The 12,870-nt window shown below is 56.4% G+C and overlaps 4 non-coding genes across 4 annotated transcripts; all 4 read left to right on the top strand.

The window, feature by feature from the left end:
• The first annotated feature begins 630 nt into the window (after positions 1–630).
• On the top strand, positions 631–702 carry TRNAG-UCC (transfer RNA glycine (anticodon UCC)). Its single transcript has one exon. It is a non-coding gene; the product is annotated as a tRNA-Gly (tRNA).
• Positions 703–1,724: 1,022 nt separating this feature from the next.
• Positions 1,725–1,807, top strand: TRNAL-CAG (transfer RNA leucine (anticodon CAG)). Its single transcript has one exon. It is a non-coding gene; the product is annotated as a tRNA-Leu (tRNA).
• Positions 1,808–8,758: 6,951 nt separating this feature from the next.
• Positions 8,759–8,840, top strand: TRNAS-AGA (transfer RNA serine (anticodon AGA)). The gene has a single exon. It is a non-coding gene; the product is annotated as a tRNA-Ser (tRNA).
• Positions 8,841–11,793: 2,953 nt separating this feature from the next.
• On the top strand, positions 11,794–11,865 carry TRNAM-CAU (transfer RNA methionine (anticodon CAU)). Its single transcript has one exon. It is a non-coding gene; the product is annotated as a tRNA-Met (tRNA).
• The last annotated feature ends 1,005 nt before the right edge of the window (positions 11,866–12,870 follow it).

Here is a 12,870-nt window from a genome sequence, read left to right as displayed (position 1 = left end):
TGGGCAGGTAACGGAGTGTGGTGTGAAGGAGTAAAGTTGAGCCTGGGAGAGGGGAGAGGAAAGGCGGTGTTTTATGTTTGTCTTTTTGTTTGTCACTGTGTGAATGCGCTTTAATTGGCAAAAAATGAATTCTGCCCAAGTCAAGCCTGACTTGCCCGCAACAGTGTTTGCTAAGGCATGTCCTTGTGTTTATCTTGACCCATGCGATTTGTCATCCTGTTTTCAGTGCTCCGCATCCCCCTGAGGGTGGGGAAAGTAGTGAGCAGCTGGGTGGGTGTTTGTCTGTGCTTAAAGCACGAGAGGTACATCCAGAGAAAGGCCCATCGCGTTGCATAGTACATGCCCAGCGGGCAGCTGTATGAAGGCAGATGGGGAGCATCAGCATTGCCATCAGGCAGCAGGTTGAGTTTCCCTAGCCAACACGTCAGACAGAGAGAAGCCCAGAGTCATCCGATGGGCTTGAGGCCGTGTGTGTGCAGGGGGCTGGAAGGAGGCCATCCGGGCTGTGAAGTGGAGAGAGTGGAGTTTGTGAGCTGGAAGAGCAGGAGGCAGGGGAGTCTGGGAAGTGGAGGGGCAGGAGGGAGGCGAGGCTGCGGGGTGGAGGAGCAGGAGGCAGGAGTGGGTCGAGGAGCGTTGGTGGTATAGTGGTGAGCATAGCTGCCTTCCAAGCAGTTGACCCGGGTTCGATTCCTGGCCAACGCAGACAAGGTTCTTTTACTCAGCCTGGCTCCAGAGGGCCTTGCCTCTCCTCTTCCAAACCAACCCAGCTTCCAGTCGAGGCCCTCCCCTTGACTCCCCCTCCAGCCTTGCCTCATGGCCAGGCCTCTGGGCACCTCCTAGGCCAGCAGACACAGGCCTGGCTCTTAGCAAGGCCCGCCTTGGCAAAAGCAGACTGCAGGGGCTGCTTTGGACCCTTCAGAGATTCTCAGGGAGTGCTGTAGCACTGGAGCAGGTGCCCAGAGAACTTTGGGATTCTCCATGCCTGGGTATCACCCTCACGTTTCAGTGGGGCTCAGGCACTGAGCCGCCTGCTCTAGCTTTGGGGCTAGCCCTGCTTTGAGCAGGCATTTGGACTAGTGCCCTCCTGAGATGCCTTGCAGTCTAGTTCCTTCCACGAAGCAACAAATCCCAGAGAGAGCTGTGACCTCCTTCCTCTGCACCATGGGCGGCAAGCGGGCCTCTTCCCCACAGGAACTGGAGCTCAGTCATTGCTCAGCACTTGGCGCATCTCGTGTCCTTTCGCCTTGACTCTCCAGCCCCTTTCCCACACACTGACTCCTTGAGACCACCCCAGCATTCCCCCAGGGGTTGGTGTGGCAGAGCCCTCCTTGCCCACGGAGGGCAGGGAAGAAGGAAGCACCCTTGTTGCCCCAGGAACCGTCCATGAGAAAGGCAGGCGTGTGCCTGGAGCCCCTTGACAGGATGTTGGCGTGCGCAGAGCCGTAATTTGCTGACGGTTCCTTTGCTTGGTCCTGTGAAGGATTGCCTTGGCCTTTGGGAGACGCGTCGGAAGCGTGCTGCCCCTGTGCTGGCTACTCGTGTTCCGTGTGGTCTGAAGCGCGTGTAGGAGCTGCGGTCGCCTGTCAGCAGCCCGTGGTGGGAGCAGGGCAAGGGTGCTGCCAGGAGCCAGCTCCCCCTGCAGCAGTGCCAGGAGGAGGCTGCCTGAGGTGGGCTGGCTCTGGCAGCTGCAGGGGGAGGAGTGGCGGCAGCAGCAGCAGCAGTGGGTCAGGATGGCCGAGCGGTCTAAGGCGCTGCATTCAGGTTGCAGTCTCCCTGGGAGGCGTGGGTTCGACTCCCACTCCTGACAGGCTCTTCTCTCTCTTGGCCTCCTTCCCTCTCCTCACTGCAGGCTTCTTGCTCCTCTGGGGGCTCTGCTCAGCTCTTGCTGCAGTCCCAGCTCCTGCAGAAGGAGAAAGGGCCATACCCATGCTGCCCCACCAGTACCAGCTGGGTAGGCCTACAACAGAAACAGGGAGGGAGAGCCAGCCCCTGGGGAATTCCACTTGGCCGCTCTCCCCTGCAAAACTCGCATTCTGCATGCCTCTCCCCGCATTTCAGTGCGCATCTCTGGACATTCTTCAAACATTCGCTCACACAATCCTCTCTCCCTGCAACAACCCTTCTGGCTGGAAGGCATTTCAGGGAGTCAGAGAGGGCATCCTCCTGCTTCAAGCAGGCTCACACCACCTGATCAGTGCTTTCTCCTTTCGGGTCATACAATACCTTGAGGACAGACATTTCACAGCCTCTTGGCACCCCGGCTCCCATGCTTAGGCACCCTCAGGGTGATCATTTGGGTTCGTGTAACCAGTCACAAACTGCCTCTTCAATTTCTGACCACGGCGCTCATCCTCCAGCCGTTGCAGTAGCCTCCTTGCAGGCGCTGGAGGGAGGCTCCGATTCGATCCCTGCTAAGCATTTTCTTCTACCAGCTAAGCGAGCCTTGCGTCCTCAGCCTCTCCTCCCAAGGCCAGAGCACCCGGCCCCTGACTATCCTAGGGATCCTCCGCTGAACTTGCTCCACTTTATCACCACCTTTCCTTGGTTCCCCAGATAGTCCTTCTTCCCCTTCTTTGGTGACGGGGCAACTTTTCCCTCTCCTTAGTCAGCAGGGAGCTCCTCTGCCCTCTGCTCCCGAAGCTGGAGAGCCCCTCAGATGCGTCCTTCCCTCTTTCAGGTCCAATGGCACATTCTGTAGGTGCCAATCCAGGATGTGGCGTTGACAAGCAGGATTTCAACCCCAAAAGTTTCGCGGAACTGGCAGTTCCTCACCAGCAAACATGGACAGCACCAGTGGGAAGAGGGGCAGGTGGGCGTAGAGGCCGACCAGGAAGAGGCCAACAGGGATGTGGCGGGCTCTGGGGCATTTCTCTCCAACGCTGCTGACAGGAGAGAGACATCCTCACTCACGCAATGCCACCACAGGTTGCATGAGCACTGGTGGCATTTTTCAGAAGGACCGCAGTCAGGAAGTACGAGCCACACAAGAGGTCTTCCTGTGCACACAGGAAGAGGAAGAGGGGACATGCACAAGGTGGTATCAGAGCATGCCGGAGCACGTCGTAATTGAGGGAGATGCTGAAGGAGCTGCGTCGGGTCCTCCTGCGAGCTCTTCCCTCTGCTGAACGTCCTCCCCTGCCCTCTCTCTTGGTTGCCTCGTTCAGCAAGGTCAGGAGCTTGGCTAGGACTGCAACCAAGGGTAAGGATATCTGCTTAACTTACCCAGGCAGACTGGCAGGCTGTCCAACACGGGGGTGAAGGGAGGCAGCAGCAGAGACCGCAAGTGCAAGCATCGAACCACCGATCGCTGGGCCATGAATGTAGTCTGTGAGGTGCAATGTTGAAGGGGTTAAGCTGGAAACTTCATAACCAGGTCTAATTAGGCGAGAAGAAGATTCTCACAGGTTACCAGCCTGGGTCTTGTACGAGAGGGCATGCCAGGCTTGCGCAAAGAGCTCTGGCACTCCCTTGAAAGATCCTGTGAGTAGAGAGTGCCCAGTGGCCCTGGAGGAAGGCTGCACTTGGTGGTGGCCAGGGAGATGGAGAGACTGCCAGGCTCAGCCAGGAGCATATGGCTCAGCGAGGGTGGCCAGAGGGGAAAGACAGGGTCTGTCCAGGTGGTCCCATGGTGTAATGGTGAGCAGTCTGGACTCTGAATCCAGTGATCTGCGTTCACAGCTTAGTGGGACCTCCGAGTTTTGGCTCCCTCAGGGCTTTCCTCAGCATGCTTACACTTTATCCCTTGCCTTGCTGTTGGGTCAATTGTTTAATGCACTCTGATCTTCCTTCCTTTCCTGTGCTCCCAGCCCTGGGACTGACATCAGTGCCCTTTCTCCTGCCCTGTGCCACCATAGCTCTGCAGCTTTCCTGAGTGCTGGCCCCTGTCCCCTCCCTTGTTCTTGACTGCTCCTGGATGAGGGCATCCAGCAGTGGCTCAACACCTGAGGTGGAGATCATGCAGTCCACGCCCGGCTCAAAGCAGGGTCAAGTAGAGGACCTTTTTCATGGCCTTGCCTGGTTGGATGTTGGACATCTCCAAAGATGGAGAATCTACAACCTCCGTGGGCAACCGTTTCCCATCTTTGACCACCACTCTGTGTGGCATTAGTGGTATTTCCACCCCTGTCCATTGCTTCTTGTTCCATCCATTTCTCTGAGGCTTTTCTGTCTTTCTCTTGCCTGCTTGCTTGTTTTTGGTGCTCTGGTCTCAGTTCAGGGAGCTCCACCCACAACTTGCAGTGCCCCATGCATGGGGACAGGCTCACTGTCATGGGAGAGAGCAGGTTTGCCCTCTTCCTTTGTCCTGGGTTCGGCTGGGAGAGAGTTAACTTTCACAAGAAGCCGAGCATGGGGTTTCCGGGTGGTGAGCAGTTGCATTGTGCATCACTCGCTTTATATATTCTTCTGTTACTATTATTGTTATTTCTTCTCTCCTTGTGTTGTCCTATTAAAGTGTCCTTATCTCAACTGACAAGGTTTTACCTTTTCTTCCGATTCTCCTCCGCATCCCACCAGGGCAGGGAGGAGTGAGCGAGCGGCCGCGTGGTGCTCAGTTGCCAGCTGGGCTGAAACCATGACAGCCTTGCAGAGGGCTTGGCCAACTGAGGGGGGAGGAGAACAAAGCACCACGAGTCGCCAGCTATGCTGCACAAGGTCTTTAATGAGAAGGAGGAAATGCAGTGGCACAGAAGAGAGACCAAGAAACACGCCTGCAGGGTTCAGGGAGGCACAGAGAATGGCCCATTTCCCAAGGACAAGCTCCACACAAAGCGCTTGCCTTTTCCCATTCTGCTCTACCTGGTGACAATCCCAGCCCAGCAAGAGCAGTCCCTAACTCCGGCACCCTCCCCCCGTCGGCAGGAGGTTCAGCAAAGCAGAAGAGAACGAGTGTTGTCTCAAGGAGCTCAGAGCAAAGCAAAGCCAGAGGAGGCACGGCGAGGCCTGCCGTGCAGCGAGGAGCAGCGGGCACAGGTCCCTCCTGCCAGGTGGGATGAGGACACGCAGCCCGCCTGCAAGCCCTGGCCATGCTCCTGATGCAGAGTTCCCATCTTCCTTCCCGCTACGAAGGGGATGACCCGCCAGCTTCAGCAGTTCAGACTGCAGCGGGTGGGAGGCAGACACAGCCCTGACCCCCCCAGACCAAGGGAGCCCCCAGAAGAGATGGGAACCCCCCCGGCGCTGAGGGAGCTCCCAACAGCAGCTGACAGAGAGGATCCCACGGCTGTGCTCTGAGGGAAAGAGGTGAGGATGGGGCCCGGCAGGGTCACCACCACCGCGGAGGCCTGGATGGCCACCGTTGAGTCAGCGCAGCGGGCGACACAGGGCTCACTGCAGCTGCTGGCAAGTGGGGTTGGGCCAGAGGCGCCGCAGGGCGTTGGGAGACAGGGTCTGAAGCAAGACATCTCTCGGTGAGGGAGGCAAAGCTGAAACACAGAGCAGGCAGGGAGCACGAGCCTCAGTATCAGTCTGTCTTTCTTTTCCTCAGCTCTCTCTGTGGACACACTTTGTTTTAAAAACACCTGGTGCGCCTACAGTTCCCACGGCCCTCATCGTGCCCTCCGAATTGCACGGCACAGGACGGCTGAACCGCTTTCAGGATAGGACCCAGCACAGTGGGTTTAAAGCACCCGTGGCAAGACTGGTCATACCCCATCTCCTGAACAAACATTGCTGTCATAAAGATGGCACTGGAGGCACTTGGCCATTTCGTTAGAGACCATCTGCTACAGGCAGACATTCTGGTGGGCAGACGTCCCTGCAGCTCAGCCCCATTGATCCCCTTGTGCTTTAAAGAAACCCCCTCTTCCCAGCCCTCCCCAGCCACCTCCGCCAAAAGGGACAGAGGTGACAGCCCTTAAACAGTTCTGTTGCAGGGCCAAGCTGAGGCAGCCCAAGTATCAACCTGAGTAGCCACCATGACAGCAGCTCAGCCCACAGGGAGAGATGGAGCGGACTCAGGCTTACCTCGTTCCTCGAGGAAAGGGAGGCAAGAGAGGAGGATGCAGAGCCCGGAGCAGCGCAGGTTTTATGCTGTGTCCCAGATCCCCGCGGGGCCACAAACATTACTTGCTCATGAAGCATCTAAACACCTAGCAGCTGCCGCTTGCCAAGGCCTCGCTGGTGATTAAGCCCTTGCCTCTTTCATCTGAAATGTTGTGCTCCTGCTTCATACCACCAAACATCAAAACGATTCGTCTGTGTCCCAGCTTCAGAAGGCCAATCAGCTCGGAGGTCTCAGGCTAGTGTACAAGGAGATTTTCAGTGCGTTTTCCTAATACGGATTGCCTTTGTCACTTGGCCTTCTTCATGGTGAGCACGGCCACCAGTCACGGTCAAATTCAGCTATGAGGGACACCTCAAGTCAGCTCTCAAGTGCTTTCAGTGCAGACACTCAGGCTAACCCTGAGAAACATTTCTCCCACCGGGTCATCGTAGACACACAGGAGACTCTGAGTAAGTTCAAGCAGAACGTCAAGACCGCACAGTCCCATATGGGAGAAGAGAAATCAGCAGGACAAGGCCCAGAGCCTGCTGAGGTACCTGGGAAGTCTGGTCTGCTCGGAGCAGGGGACAGGAGCAGAAGACCTCCAGAGGTCCATTCCAAACTTCATTATTCTGGGTTACCCTGAGTCACACAAGCCCTTGAGCAACCACCAAAAGGCAATGCCTTGGAAGACAGCAAATGCAGGAGATTGCATAGAAGCCCCCGTAGATTCAGGATGGTGCTAAAATGTGTGGAAATGCCCTTGACGCAAGCAGAACTTTGGGGCTGTGAGCTCTGGTATCCCTGGCACGCCTGAGGCAGGCGTGTCCACTGAAGTCCATAGCAGGGTGACTCATGTTTGCCTGGAGTTCAGGGTTTTTCCCAACTCTTCCACCTCACGATGACTCCCAGGTGCTCCGGGAGACTGATCCGATGTCCCTTTGAAATCTGAAAAGCATGGAATGGGTCACCTCATCCCTGACCCAGGAAAAAGAGCCATGAGCTTTTGGCTCCCTGCCCTGAGCCTCTCCTCAGAAGCAGGCCATCCAGGCCTTTGGCCTCTGGGATGACCTTACGGAGCAAAAGAGGTCAATTTGGGTGTGGGTCTCTTTCAGGGAAGGACGCGGGCATCTCTTTGATCACCCTCCTACGCATTGATTTCCTTGTTTCCAACAGATTCTCCACTTCCCAAGCTGAGCCCAGACCCCTGGTTGGACGATGCGTGAGGGCCTGGTCAAGTCATCAAGGGACACGGCTATGGAGATCCAAGGGAGAGATCGCTTTGGAGAGACTTGCCTGACCCTCTGGTCACAGTTCATTGTGAAAGTTAATACAGGCCGTTTGAATTAACTTTTCAGTCCTCTCAGCTGTTGTTCACAAAATCATACAAAAAACATTCATGGCACTTCTCTCTTTCCTTGGTCTTGCGGGAATAAACTCCAGGGGATGGGTATGGCGTGGAAAGGAGAAAAGCACTTCTTTTCATGGCTGGACGGAGGCAATGTGACTGCAAGATGCGGTTAGGGTGGGCATTTCAGTAGGGCATGATCGAGCACGCGCAATCACGATCCCCCTCTTTCTAACTCCACCTACACTAGCACTGCTGATGACAGAGTGGGAGTCTGTAAATACTGTGCTAACACAACCTCCCCCTCCCACCCCACCATCCAGCTTGGTTTTTGAGTGTCAGCACAGCAAAGAACATTGCCTTATTCTTGAAGCAGCCCTGCAACCAGAGACTTGAGAAGCTTTGTCCCCTTTAGGTAGGGAGTCTACTTGTGAGAGGCTCCTTGCGTTTCCCTTGGCCCACAGGCCATAAGCTGCAAGAGAAATGAGGGTGTCTCAGTTCTCAGTCACCAGGACCATCGTTACATCCAGTTCCGGTAAACTTCAGGGTGTCAGACAGGCACTACCAAATCTACCACGTCCACACTGACTCATTAATGCCATTTTCCTGCTCCAGAGCCAAAATGGAATCGGAGCTGCTTTCATCTAGTGATGTAAATTATTGCTTTTGTGGATTGTTTAATATTTTGGTCCATGCTCAAGAATGTCACAATGCTTGCGGTGCTGGGAAAAAGCTCTGGACATACCTATTCCACCAAAACAAGCTCTCTCCAGTCTCCCTCTAAGTCATCCGCACCTCCCGTTTATTCTCCCTTTGCCCCTCCTGACTTTTCCTCAGCCAGGCTCTACCTCGCCCTTGCCATAGATCTCTCCCACTCTCGCAAACCATTCCCCCTACACACCAACAACCTGCATGGCAGTCATGGTCTTTGTTCAAGGCTTGACACCACCCTACGTCCCCAAGAGGCTGGAGGTGCTGCCGGGAGGTCACCACCTCCCCTGCAGGAGTGTCCTCCCCCTAGTGCTCCCAGCAAGCTTGGAGACCTCCTCAGCTAAATCTGAGAAGCAAAGTGGGGTCTAATATGCCCACCTGACGCTGGTTGTCTCCACACAGCTGCCTTCCCTTCTTCCCTGGAGGCAGCAGAGATGGCAGCTGGGGAGAGAAAGCATCCCCCCGTGGCAGGATATCCCAGATGTGCGGCTGAGGACAAGGCGCTGGGAGCTGCAGCTGTAGGCACTGGGAGCTGCAGCTGTAGCCCCTGGGGCTACGCCTCTCAAGGCCTGTGGAAGGCTGTCACCAGGTGCCCGTCATGCTCAGTGCAGGTCCCAAGTGCAGGGCTTCGAGTGGAGCATTGCCCTGAAAGTCCCAGGGAGGCAGGTGTCATTGCAGAGGGCATGTGATCGGCTGGGCAGAGAGGGCTGGAGCAGGTAGTTGTGGCCGAGTGGTGAAGGCGATGGACTAGAAATCCATTGGGGTTTCCCCGCGCAGGTTCGAATCCTGCCAACTACGGGGCGCACTCCCCTTTTGGGCTCCCTGCAATGGACCACACTGTTTGGGCTCCCTGCAGTGGACCATGCTGCAGCCGTGGGACTCCGCTCCACACAGTACCTGGTGCCCAGGGAGACGGTAAAACCCCCTTGCCTACAGCACTTGTCCCCGCACCCCCCTGCCCCCAAATTCCGGGATGAATGGGAAATCCTGCTCCCATTGACAAGGTAGGCAAGTTGGGGGAAGAGAACGGACCAGTGCCGAGTCTGAGCCGTGAAAAGAGGTCCACTGTTGTTGGTTCTTGAGCAGAACTTAAGAGCCTGAGCTCACCTGACATCCCAAGCAGAACAACCCCACCAGCTGTCTTCCCTATGCCTGAAACTACAGCAGCTCCTCTCCAAAGAGAGCCTGCACAACATGGTCCTCATTGCTAAAGATGAAGGCAAGACACCTCATGGATCTGAGATCTTGCCTGGGGTCCTGGGGATATTCTGCCTGACCCAGCCCCAGCCCTTGCACACGTGGACAACCTTTCCCCGGGGCTTTCCAAATTTAACCGAAGAACGAGATGATAAGGGGTGGGTCTCTCCTGGCTCCTCCTCTTCTGGGAAAGACGTGGAAGTGCGAAAGAGGCCATGGTGGTGACTGCGGCATCAGGAGACCATCCCCTGCCATCACAGACCCTGATGGGTGGCATGGAAAAGACCTGGAGGCTTCCCAGAGGACTTCTCTCAGTCGCATACCCAGCTGCTCCCCACAGAGCAGCAGCAGAGGAGGGCTGCAGGTAGCCTGCCTGGGTGGTTCAGCATCTTAAGGAAAAGGGAAACTTGGAGGGGCACATGCAGAGAGAGCCTGGAGAAGGAGAAGGAGAGAAGAGCCAGTGGCTGGTGCATGGTCCGTTCCCCGCAGCCATGCCACTGAGGGTGGCGGAAGCAGTGCAAGCAAAAGAGAAGCTGAAGGAGGTTGGCAGCACGGATGAAGAAGGAAAGGGGCAGTGGAAGGGGGACCCGGAGCTGAGCCAGGGACCTCTTGATCTGCAGTCAAATGCTCTCCTCTGAGCAATAGCCCCTGCAGCAGGCAGGCTGCGGCCGCACTCTCCGTGCTCACATCTGCTCCCCCATCCCAGCCCTCTCCATCCCGCTTTTGCTTTTGTCTCCTCTGCTTGCTTGCTGTGTGCTCTGGCGTGTGGATGGGACAGGGAACCAGCAAACACAAGCCCAAACATGCAGGCCTCAGCACTGCCACCTCGTCCCTCAGCCTCACCAAGAGGTTCTACTAGCTCAGCCTGCCCAGAGCCTTCCTGGGACACATCCGGCAGCATTTAAGACTGGCCACCACCCAGTCCGGATGGGCCAGCCCTGCCCTGGGGCGACTGGGAACCACCTCCACCCCCAGCAGCGTTGGGCAGGACAGGAATGGCACCAGGCACGGAGAGGAGGGGTTTCTCTGGCTCTTTGGCACCCTGCAAGGTGGCAGGGCAGCCCTCGGCTGTTGGCGAGCAGCAAGGGCAGGGCTGCGCCGGGAGGGAAGACAAGCCAGGAGCTGGGGGGAGCGCAGCACAGCACGGGCAGGGCAAGGCCCTCGCAGCTGGTGTGAAAGGCAAGGCAGTAACTGCTGTACGACTTGCTTAGAGGAAGGAACACTGCCTAGGACTAAGAGCTTTTACCTCAGGGTCAATGTGACCTGAAGACCCAACCTAAACCGTCTCTCACTGGCTGAGAACACCCCATACAGACAATAAAACAATAGGAGATTTGTCTTTCAAAAAAACTCCAGGTATATAACCAGGGCGAGAAAAGCAATCGACCTGAATCTAGTATAAAACCCTCCGCCTGCACGGGACATTGGTCTAGAACCAGGAAGATTAACAGCCCACTGACCATACGTCCACACCACCTGCCCGGGAGAAGCACCTAGTGCTTACGCGAGCAATAGTAACTGATTAGCCCACCCCTTAACAGGAGTAATTTGACTGGTCAACACAACTGCATTGTAAACATCTAGAAACCCTGCTTTCCTCTATATCGGGGTCCTCCATGTGCTAGGCTGGGGCACCGCTATGTGCACAGCTAAAATTAGGGATTTAGGGATTCCCTTGGTAATTCTATGCTAAACGTCCTTGTCTCCCTCCTTGGCCAGCAAAGAACTGACTTTTACACTGGGTACAGTCCCGCACCCCGTGCGAGCTGGATTTCTGGGCAGGGTTGCAGCCCTCCTGAGCTCGCTGGAGAGCCACTCCTCTCCGCCCTGCCAAGCAACAAGGCTGCCCCCTGGCTCCGGGGTTTCCTTCAGTGCCTGCAGAGCCAGCTTGGGTGGTGAAAGAGAAAGTCCCCAGCCAGGGTTATGGGCAGGAGCTGTGGGGAGAAGGGCAAGGCAAGGCCCTTGAGCTACCCTCCTGTCGTGGTTTTTAGATACAAGATACAGTTTTAGATACAAGAACTAGATACAAATACAAATAATACAAATCAAGTGATGCACACCGATGCCCAGTTAGTGCCCGAGCAGCGATCCGCCCCCCCCAGCCAGCTCCCCCCAGTTTATATACTGGGCATGACGTCATATGGTATGGAATATGCCTCTGGCTAGTTTGGGCCAGCTCTCCTGGCTGTGTCCCCTCCCAACTTCTTGTGCCCCTCCAGCCTTCTTGCAGGCTGGGCATGAGAAGCTGAACTATCCTTGACTGAGTATAAAGACTACTTAGCAACAACTAAAACCATCAGGGTGTTATGAAGATAATTTTCCCACTAAATGCAAAGCACTGCACGGTCCCAGCTACTAGGAAGCAAATTAAGTCTCTGCATGCCAGCCAAAACCAGGACAGCAGCCCAGGCCCAAAGGAGGTGAAGTTTCCAGGGAGACAATTTTGCTGCGCGGGTGAGGGCACAGGATAGACAAAGGGAAGGAGGCATGAGCGCTGGCAGTGCCAGGGAGCATGAGGCCGGGCTGTGGGAGGTCCCAGCTGAGGCGCCAGGGGAGCAGAGTGGCGCAGCGGAAGCGTGCTGGGCCCATAACCCAGAGGTCGATGGATCGAAACCATCCTCTGCTAATTGCTTTTTCCTCCTGCTGCCTCTCCCAGCAACTTTTCACCTGCACTGCTCTGGCTCTCTGCGCGGCCATGCCCATGGCCCTCCCGCTCCCTCAGCCCCTTCTCTCTGCCACCGCCGCCTTCTTTCTCCTTTGCCTTCTTACGAGCCAGCACTCCCAAAGGGACCCTCACCAAGGCAGACCCGTGGTCTGCAGCGGCAGCCAGACCTCCCCCCACAAGGAACTGGGGGTCCTGGGGACACCAGTGTTTCTCCCTTCCCGTCAGGCAGCTCAATCCCAACTTCCCAGACGCAAGCGGGCACCTCCAGGAATCTGCAGGTGGGGAGGAGGACAAGGCTGGTGCTACTCTGGCAAACACCTGTCCAATCAACTTGACCATCTCGGGGTTTTCTCCATCCTAGTCTCTTTGCTGCCGTGCCACGCGCAGGTCCAGCCAGGAGCAGGGCCGAGCAGGTATTCCCAATGGGCACTGTATTGGCTCTATGTGGCTAGGTGTTGGCAGCGGAGGGGAGAGGGGGTGCTGCAGGGTGGCCTCTGTGAGCAGAGGCAAGGGGCTGCCCTGCCGCTGCACACAGCTGATTCCAGCTGCCTCCACAACACTGAGCCACTTGCGCAGCTTTTCCTGACAGGCCTGAAGCCTGTGGAAGAGCCCACGCTGAAACAGATTTTCCTGTTCAGGTCTGCAGCACGGGAGAACCCATGCCGGAGCCGTCTGCAGTGAAGGACTGTAGCTGAGCCTGGTAAAAAGTGAGAGGAATGGCGGTGTTTTGTTTGTCTTTCATTCCTCACTACCCAAAACCGCACACGGCCTGATCCTTTTCTTCCCCTCTGGCTGCTCTGGACTAGAATGCAGTGCTGGACACCCCCCTCTCTCACTCCCACAAGCATGTCCACTGAACAGCAGGACCGCTGAACCCTGGGCCTGACCGTAGGTCTGTGCAGAGGCATGCGTGGAGCCTGGGCCCGGTTTGTCTGGTGTCCCAGGGATCGAGGGCAGGCAGACCAG

This window comes from Gymnogyps californianus, unplaced genomic scaffold (assembly GCF_018139145.2).
Source record: "Gymnogyps californianus isolate 813 unplaced genomic scaffold, ASM1813914v2 HiC_scaffold_265, whole genome shotgun sequence".
Classification (NCBI taxonomy): domain Eukaryota; kingdom Metazoa; phylum Chordata; class Aves; order Accipitriformes; family Cathartidae; genus Gymnogyps; species Gymnogyps californianus.
Note: the sequence above shows the minus strand (reverse complement) of the source record. Positions and strands in the feature narration are given on the sequence as shown.